At 39.6% G+C, this 7,997-nt stretch overlaps 1 protein-coding gene across 1 annotated transcript in view; it reads right to left on the reverse strand.

Annotated features, from left to right (window-relative positions):
* LOC104965394 (RNA binding protein fox-1 homolog 1-like) overlaps positions 1-7,997 on the reverse strand; it is a 132,814-nt gene that overhangs the window by 19,049 nt on the left and 105,768 nt on the right. The gene's annotated exons all lie outside the window — the stretch shown is intronic.

A 7,997-nucleotide genomic window follows, 5' to 3' on the forward strand; every position in this document is an offset into this window, starting at 1 on the left:
GTAACTACATTCATTATATTTCAGTGCTAGGGTGATGCTTAGCTAAGCCTATATGAAACACTTTTAACTGACAGGACTCGATGATCGAACTGTGTACTGTAAGGTAGCTTCTAGTTCATGTCAAAGTCACATTTTCCAGAGAGCTTTCTTTGAAATCACGGTCGCTAAAAAATTACATTTGAATGTATGCAAAGTGTTTTATGCAATACATATGGCTGCTGTAGCCTGTAATATGCTTTGCTACATGTTCGCTAACTTGGAGTTTTAAAAAAAAATGACATTTGCTACCTTGATTTCCTGGCCAAGGTGGCTGGCTCTGGGGTTTTAACTGTGTGAGCCCCCACTTGAGATTGTTGCTTTTTTTTTAGGACATTGTCTTATGTATGGTCCATCTTCAAACTCTGAGTCGGCTTTTTTTTTGACAGTGTTATTTTAAGCATTGTCACAGTCCTCCAAGATCGGTATCTGTCAGGCCAATAAGACAGATGTTTATTCCATTCAACTCTCTGGCTTGTTTTGTTGTCTTGCTCTTTGGATTCACTGAAAGGGAATTACTTTCCTTCCGTCCTTTGTGATGACGGTTCAGGTAAGCACATTTGTTTATATTATGTTAATATAATCAACATTGACTTTGGAGTAGGCAATCTGGCTATTAACAAATGAATTAATACTTATCACGGCTACGGCTGTACTTAGCTTTTTTATTTTTTTTGCTAGGGCCCCTTAGTGGCCTGCGGGGCCCTAAGGGGGACGCTGTATGGCCGTTAATGGGTCGGGGCCGCGCTCTGTACATACACACACGTATTCGTAGGCAGACATTACTTGTAGGGCGGGCCTGTTATAAGTAGGGTGGCCGCTTTTTCCGGGAATGACTTTAGCGTAGCCCTTGCCTATAATAATAATGCCCATGCCAGCATCGCTGTGCCATTTCCTGATGGTCGCGACTTGACTGTATGATATGAATTGTTGAAATCTCATATCAAAGTAAAAGCATATAAAGCCAATAACATACATTTTAGGCTCCATCCGTATTAGATCCACTTTGCCCCATACTCAGAATGTTACTGCGTAACGGAGCAAAGCTACAACCAGGGCTAGGCCTCAAACGAATTAGGTTTTTGGCACAACCCACATTTTTATATTATGTTAAATTACCAACCTGTGCTGCTTCTTCGGGGGGGTGCTAAACTTAAACCATACTTTATCATTTACCTATCTCCGTTTTATATTTAGATATTACTTTTCCCGTTATCTCCGCTCCTTTTCTCACACGCTTGCTTTTCCATAGCCCACCATCCACTTCCTGTCAACAGTGAAACTCACCTTCCAAATAAAGAGCATGAAATAAACGGAAGTTACCTACATTTATTTTAAGACATACAACTGCAACGAAAGTAACAAAAACAATGTAATATCCTTTTCAGTTTCACAGAACACAAATTGTGTTATTTGCAATCGTTAGGTAACTCTTTTATTGCACTAGGTAACAGCAACAATAGGTTGTAGCATTCAAACCAAGCCGTAAACTCTGGGGAACAGCCGGGACGCCAATAAGGAAGTGCCACACACTGCAGTTCATATAGTGGCCAGTAGGAGCAGTCTGCAGAAGGGAGCAATTTCCATAGACCCCCATGTTAAAATGCCCAACTTTACAGCAGAAATAAACATGTTTATTGCATGCTCCTCCTACCGACCAATCAGCTTGTTAAATGTGGATTTTAAATTATTGCCTAAAATGCTCGCTTTACGTTTGGAAACCGTGTTACCAACCATTATCTCTCCCGATCAAACCGGCTTCATCAAAAATAGGCATTCATTGTTTAACTTAAGACGACTTTTTAACACAATCTACCAGCCTTCCGCAAATTCTATAAGCTGTGATATCTTTAGGTGCAGAAAAGGCATTTGATCGTGTGGAGTGGAGGTATCTTTTCACACCTTGGAAAGAACTTTACCTCATGGGTGAAGCTATTGTACTCCTCTCCCCTAGCTTCAGTGAGGACTACTGTAATAACACGCATTCTGAATATTTCCCTCTCAACCGCTCCACCAGGCAGGGTTGTCCCTTGAGCACTCTCTTATTTGCCTTAGCTATTGAGCGCTCTTCGTGAGAGGTATTTTCAGAAATGGGGTAGAACAGAAAGCTTCTCTTTATGCGGATGACCTTCTTCTTTATGTCTCTAATTTATCTGTGTCCGTCCCTGCAGCTCTCTCTATCCTTAGCTCATTTGGTGCTGCATCCGGTTATAAACTCAATTTAAGTAAAAGCGAATTGTTCCCTTTAAATAGAGCGGCGCGTGAGTTTCCTCTACATAGTCTACCATTTAAAACTGCACTACACAGCTACACTTACCTCGGGATCCAGGTGACCGATACATTTAAAGATCTTTTTAAAGCAATTTTGACAGAGACCAAAGGCGCGGGGTGGACTTGCTCAGCCGAATTTGAGGTTCTATTATTGGGCAACGAATCTGAGAATAATACAGTCCTGGCTTCAGTCTGACTCACAGCACTCTCTGCCTGTCTGGCTTGAAATGGAGGCTGCTTCCTGTAGTCCAGTATCCCATTAAGACCCCCTCCTCTGCTTACACTAAAAATGTAATTGCCAAAGCATCCTTAAAAAATTGGAATCAGTTCAGACGTTTCTTTGATCTCCAAGCATACTCTACATTAGCCCCTTTAACTGCAAACCATGTTTTTCCTCCATCCTTAGTAGATGGCGCATTTACTATTAGGTTTAACCAAGGCATTAAAGCATTCAAAGACCTTTGTATTCACAACACATTTGCCTCTTTCGAACAGCTACCTAATAAATGTGCACTACATACTAGTCAACATTTCTTCAGGTATCTACAGATTCACAGTTTTGTTAATAATAGATTTCCTCAGCCACTAGACACACTCCTTAGGCCTACTCTGATGGGCCTTGATGGGTTAATATTTACACTCAGATTTATTCTCTTCGTTTGGTTACCCTGAACTCCATTGAATCTCTTTGGGGAAACAGATCTTGGGGAGGAGATTTCTGAAGAACTTTGGGAAAAACCCTTGCTAATGTACATACATCTTCTATTTGTGCTAGACATGGACTGATTCAATGCAAAGTAGTGCATCGCACACACTTTACTGAGCTCAGGCTCTCTAAAATATATAAGGAGGTGGACCCAACTTGTGACAGATGTAGCCAAGCACCGGCGAGTCATGCACACATGTTCTGGTCTTGTCCGGTCTTACACTCTTATTGGACTGAAATCTTTAGATCACTGTCAGAAATCACTGGAAAACCAATGCCATGACCGCACTGTTTGGTCTAACCCCACCCACATGGCCACATGAACAAGTGATTTTATTTAAAGTGTTTGTTTTGCATCCTTTCTTTATATTTCAGGGATGCAGCAGCAGTAAGATAAGCGGGACGTGAAATCTAATCGGTGTCTGTCTATTCGAATGTTATCTCACAGCGGTTTATATGAGCTGATGAAGGAACTGCATAACTCTGCTCCTCTTCCTCTTTATCTGGACAGAGGAAATGAGAGGATGCTATCTGCCGCCGCTCGCCTCGGCTAAGCAGACGGACATTTTCTCCAGGCTTCAGATGAAAACAGGAGCTTTATGAACCTCAGGAATATTTGTATCCGACTCTGAATTAAAACACTCTAGAGAGAGGTGTTAGGAGCTGATCTGTGTGTCATCTGATCACAGGGAGGATCGAGGACCAGCGACTGCAGCACATCTCAGTTCTTTTCTTCCCTATTCATCAAAAAGGATTTCTCTCGTCTTACATTGTTCCTGCACACAGTGATGAAACATCGGAGGCGTTTGAAACAAAATGAGAGCGAAGGTGTCAATGTACTGCAGGTAATAAAGTAAGGATTAAAGGTTCCCTATTATACTCTTTTATATTCAATATATTATAGGTCTCAGTTATATACAAAACATGTCTCTGAGGTAGGGCTGCTCGATTATGGTAAAAATCATAATCTCGATTATTTGGGTCAATAATTGATATCATGATTATTAAAAACGATTATCCATTTACTTTGAAAACATCCATATATTGAAAAAAAAAATGTGAACAGTATGTTTTTAACAGTTGATTACCTTAACTTTAAGTATAACTCAACTGAAAAACCAATAAAATAAATAATTTAAAAATAAATAAATAAAATAAAATAAATAAACAATCGTTTTATTTCGATAATGTTGTTTTCATAATCGTTGCAAGCCAAAATCGTAATTGCGATTACAAATACGACTTAATTGAGCAGCCCTACTCTGAGTCTTGGCTAAACCCAACAGATCATTGCAGATCCATTAATTCCCCTCTGTTCAGCATGTTTCAAAAGTGCGGTTAAAAAGCTTACTTTACGATGGAAATGAGAAGCCACTCCCCACACCCTCTGAGAGAGATTTGGTTAAAAAGAACACAATGGTGCTCTAGGACAGGGGTTCCCAAAGTGGGGGTCGCGAGACCCCGAGTGGGGGTCGCGAGATGATTACAAAATAAAAATGGAAAATAAAAAGAATTATTTTTTTTATAATTTCTTTTTTAAATTATTATTAATGATAACGTTTGCATAGACATTTTCAGGGGCGGACTAGCCATCTGTATAATTTCCCCGCAACGAGGCTTCCCCTTTGACAATCCACTAGCGCAGTGTTTCTCAAACTCTTTCATACCAAGGACCACTTAACCAATAAAAAACACTCATGGACCACCTAACTCCAAAAATATACCAAAACAATAGGCCTGCTTACCCATTCCAACAGTATATAATAAATTACAGCCTAATAATGACAGTAGTGATAGTAATAGTAATTTTAATAGTAGTAGTGATAGTAGTTTGACAATAATGACACTGAATGGAGCTCACCTTCACCCTGTTCTCTGTATTTAGGACGTCCCACAGAGAGTGCTGGAACATGGGCAGGTCCATCTGACGGCCCCCTCCCATCAGAGCCTGGGGGAAGAGGAGGAGGTTTAATGAATATATATTATATATATGATAAACCAACAAAATACAGCTTGCAACACAGCACTTAACAATATTCCAAATATAATGCATATAAAACGGAATGTTAGATACATGATGCTGGTTACACATTTGAGTGTCGAGGAGTTTAATGCATGATGCGGATGAAAGATGAATACATCCTGTCTTTCTTATATTTTCATAAAACATCCGGAGCTGTAGCCTCAGGCCTGACGACACCACTGCTCTCATCTTGTTTTAAAAACTGGAAAGCTCTATTAAATGTATGTTTTTGTTTTTTTTAAATGTAAGTTTCATTTCAAAGTCATCTGAATACAGAAAATATGTTTGACTCATCTCTTGTTTTCTGTAATTCTGCAATTTCCATGAAGTGTGTGTTTCTTGTGTGCCTGACACACTTCTTCTTCACATGCATTTACTGCGGGTACAGTCTCACAAAAACTGCCATACACAACTGATAATAAGTTCATCTTAAAAACTCCTGCAGAAAGAGGAGGGAACCCTTGCATCTCATCAAAAGGTGTTGGAATAACTGGTGAGGGATAGAAGTGTAGCGGGTGGAGACTGGCGAGGGAAGGGGGTGCAGCTCGGTGTGTATTCATGTGAAAACGGAGTCCGCTGGAAGCCGTTTAGTCGGCGCTGTATCTCAGCAGGCTGACCTTTAACTCTATTCACAATGAAGCTAAGCTAACATACACACGCTGCTAAGACAACAGACACTGCAGGAGGAGAATCAGATCCTCTGAGCTGACCCAGCCACAGTACTCACACTCAGAGTTTATCTTTTATTACTGGTACACGCTCCAACCTTAACAAACGTTATATAAATGTCGTCTTGTAGGTAAATATAGCGTCCATCAGAGCAGCAGTTATTCTGGAGGATGATGTATAGAAAGAGTAATTCCTCTCAGAGTGCAGAAATTGCCTCGCAGAGATCTGATCTACATTCTGTGTTATCTAATTACATTTTCCCAGCAGCCTCACAAACACAATAACCAATACCGGTAACATATTTCCTGTACAGTTAACAACTAAACAAGCAACTGATGCTGACCTTAAAAAAAGCATGATTTGATACGGTTGACCATGAATTATTAATAAAAAAACTACAGAGATATGGCATTAGAGGTGTTGCACTATCAAGGCTATCCAGCTACCTACATAACAGGGAACAGTACGTTGAAATACAAAGCCATAAATCACAACTACTGCAGGTTACATGTGGGGTGCCTCAGGGCTCAGTCTTGGGGCCATTACTATTTATTCTGTATATTAACATATATATGTGAAGTATCAAAAACTATTAAAACCATTCTTTTTGCAGACGACACAAGTCTACTCTGCTGCGGGGACGATTTAGAACAGCTATTGGTCACAATGGAGAAGGAACTGAGCAGGATGAAGATCAATTAACATTGAACGCAAGCAAAACCAAACTCATAATATTTGGCAATCGATCGACCAATACAGAGAAGAAACTCACTATAAATGGCGTCCAATTAGAAAGAGTATCGGAAATAAAATTCCTTGGAGTAATCATAGACAATAAATTAAGTTGGAAACCACATATAAGCTATATCAAAGCCAAAATATCCAAATCAATAGCAATTCTGAATAAAGCCAAATACCTAATTAATCAAGCTCCCTTTTTTATGCTGTACTGCTCCTTCATACTTCCATACATGATGTATTAAAACAAATACACATCCTATCTTCATCCTGCAAAAAAGAGCCACGTACAGAGAACCAACAAATAAATTATTCATCAAACTAAAAACACTAAAACTACAAGACCTGGTTGACTATAAAACTATTCAAATTATGTTCAAAGCCTCAAATCAACAATTACCTCATAATATCCAGGGACCTTTCACACGGAGAGAGAGCATGCACATGTTGAGAGGAAACTGCATTTTAAAAAAAACACCCGTACGAACAAATGCCAGACTTCATTGCATCTCATCAAAAGGTGTTGGTCTGTGGAATAACTAATGATGCACTGAAATATTGTTCAAGTCTATCTAAACTGAAAGTATTATTTAGGAGCCAAATCATTAACGGTTATGAACAGGACCTGTAAAATCCCATTTGTTGTTAGTTCTTGTAATGTAAAAGTAATTTATTTCTGATTGTTTTGTCAAAAAGCAGACAAACATGTCGCTGATGACGATGACCTAATATTTAAAGAAAAATATATGCGAGAGGGGATAGGACCAGAAAAGTTTTTTTAAGCTTTTCTTGCCCCTGAGGGGCAAGAAAAGCTTAAAAAAACTTTTCTGGTCCTATCCCCTCTCGCATATATTTTTCTTTAAATATTAGGTCATCGTCATCAGCGACATGTTTGTCNATGAAACCAAAATAGAACTTTTTGGTAAAAACTCAACTAGACGTGTTTGGAGGAGAAATAATGCTGAGTTGCATCCAAAGAACACCATACCTACTGTGAAACATGGGGGTGGAAACATCATGCTTTGGGGCTGTTTTTCTGCAAAGGGACCAGGACGACTGATCCGTGTAAAGGAAAGAATGAATGGGGCCATGTATCGTGACATTTTGAGTGACAACCTCATTCCATCAGCAAAGGCATTGAAGATGAAACGTGGCTGGGTCTTTCAACATGACAATGATCCCAAACACACCGCCCGGGCAACGAAGGAGTGGCTTCGTAAGAAGCATTTCAAGGTCCTGGAGTTGCCTAGCCAGTCTCCAGATCTCAACCCCATAGAAAATCTTTGGAGGGAGTTGAAAGTCTGTGTTGCCCAGCAAAAGCCCCAAAACATCACTGCTGTAGAGGAGATCTGCATGGAGGAATGGGCCAAAATACCAGCAACAGTGTGAAAACCTTGTGAAGACTTACAGAAAACGTTTGACCTCTGTCATTGCCAACAAAGGGTATATAACAAAGTATTGAGATGAACTTTTGTTATTGACCAAGTACTTATTTTCCACCATAATTTGCAAATAAATACTTCAAAAGTCAGACAATGTGATTTCTGGATTTTT

Source organism: Notothenia coriiceps, unplaced genomic scaffold (genome assembly GCF_000735185.1).
Source record: "Notothenia coriiceps isolate Sejong01 unplaced genomic scaffold, NC01 NC01_scaffold00037244, whole genome shotgun sequence".
Taxonomy (NCBI): Eukaryota; Metazoa; Chordata; class Actinopteri; order Perciformes; family Nototheniidae; genus Notothenia; species Notothenia coriiceps.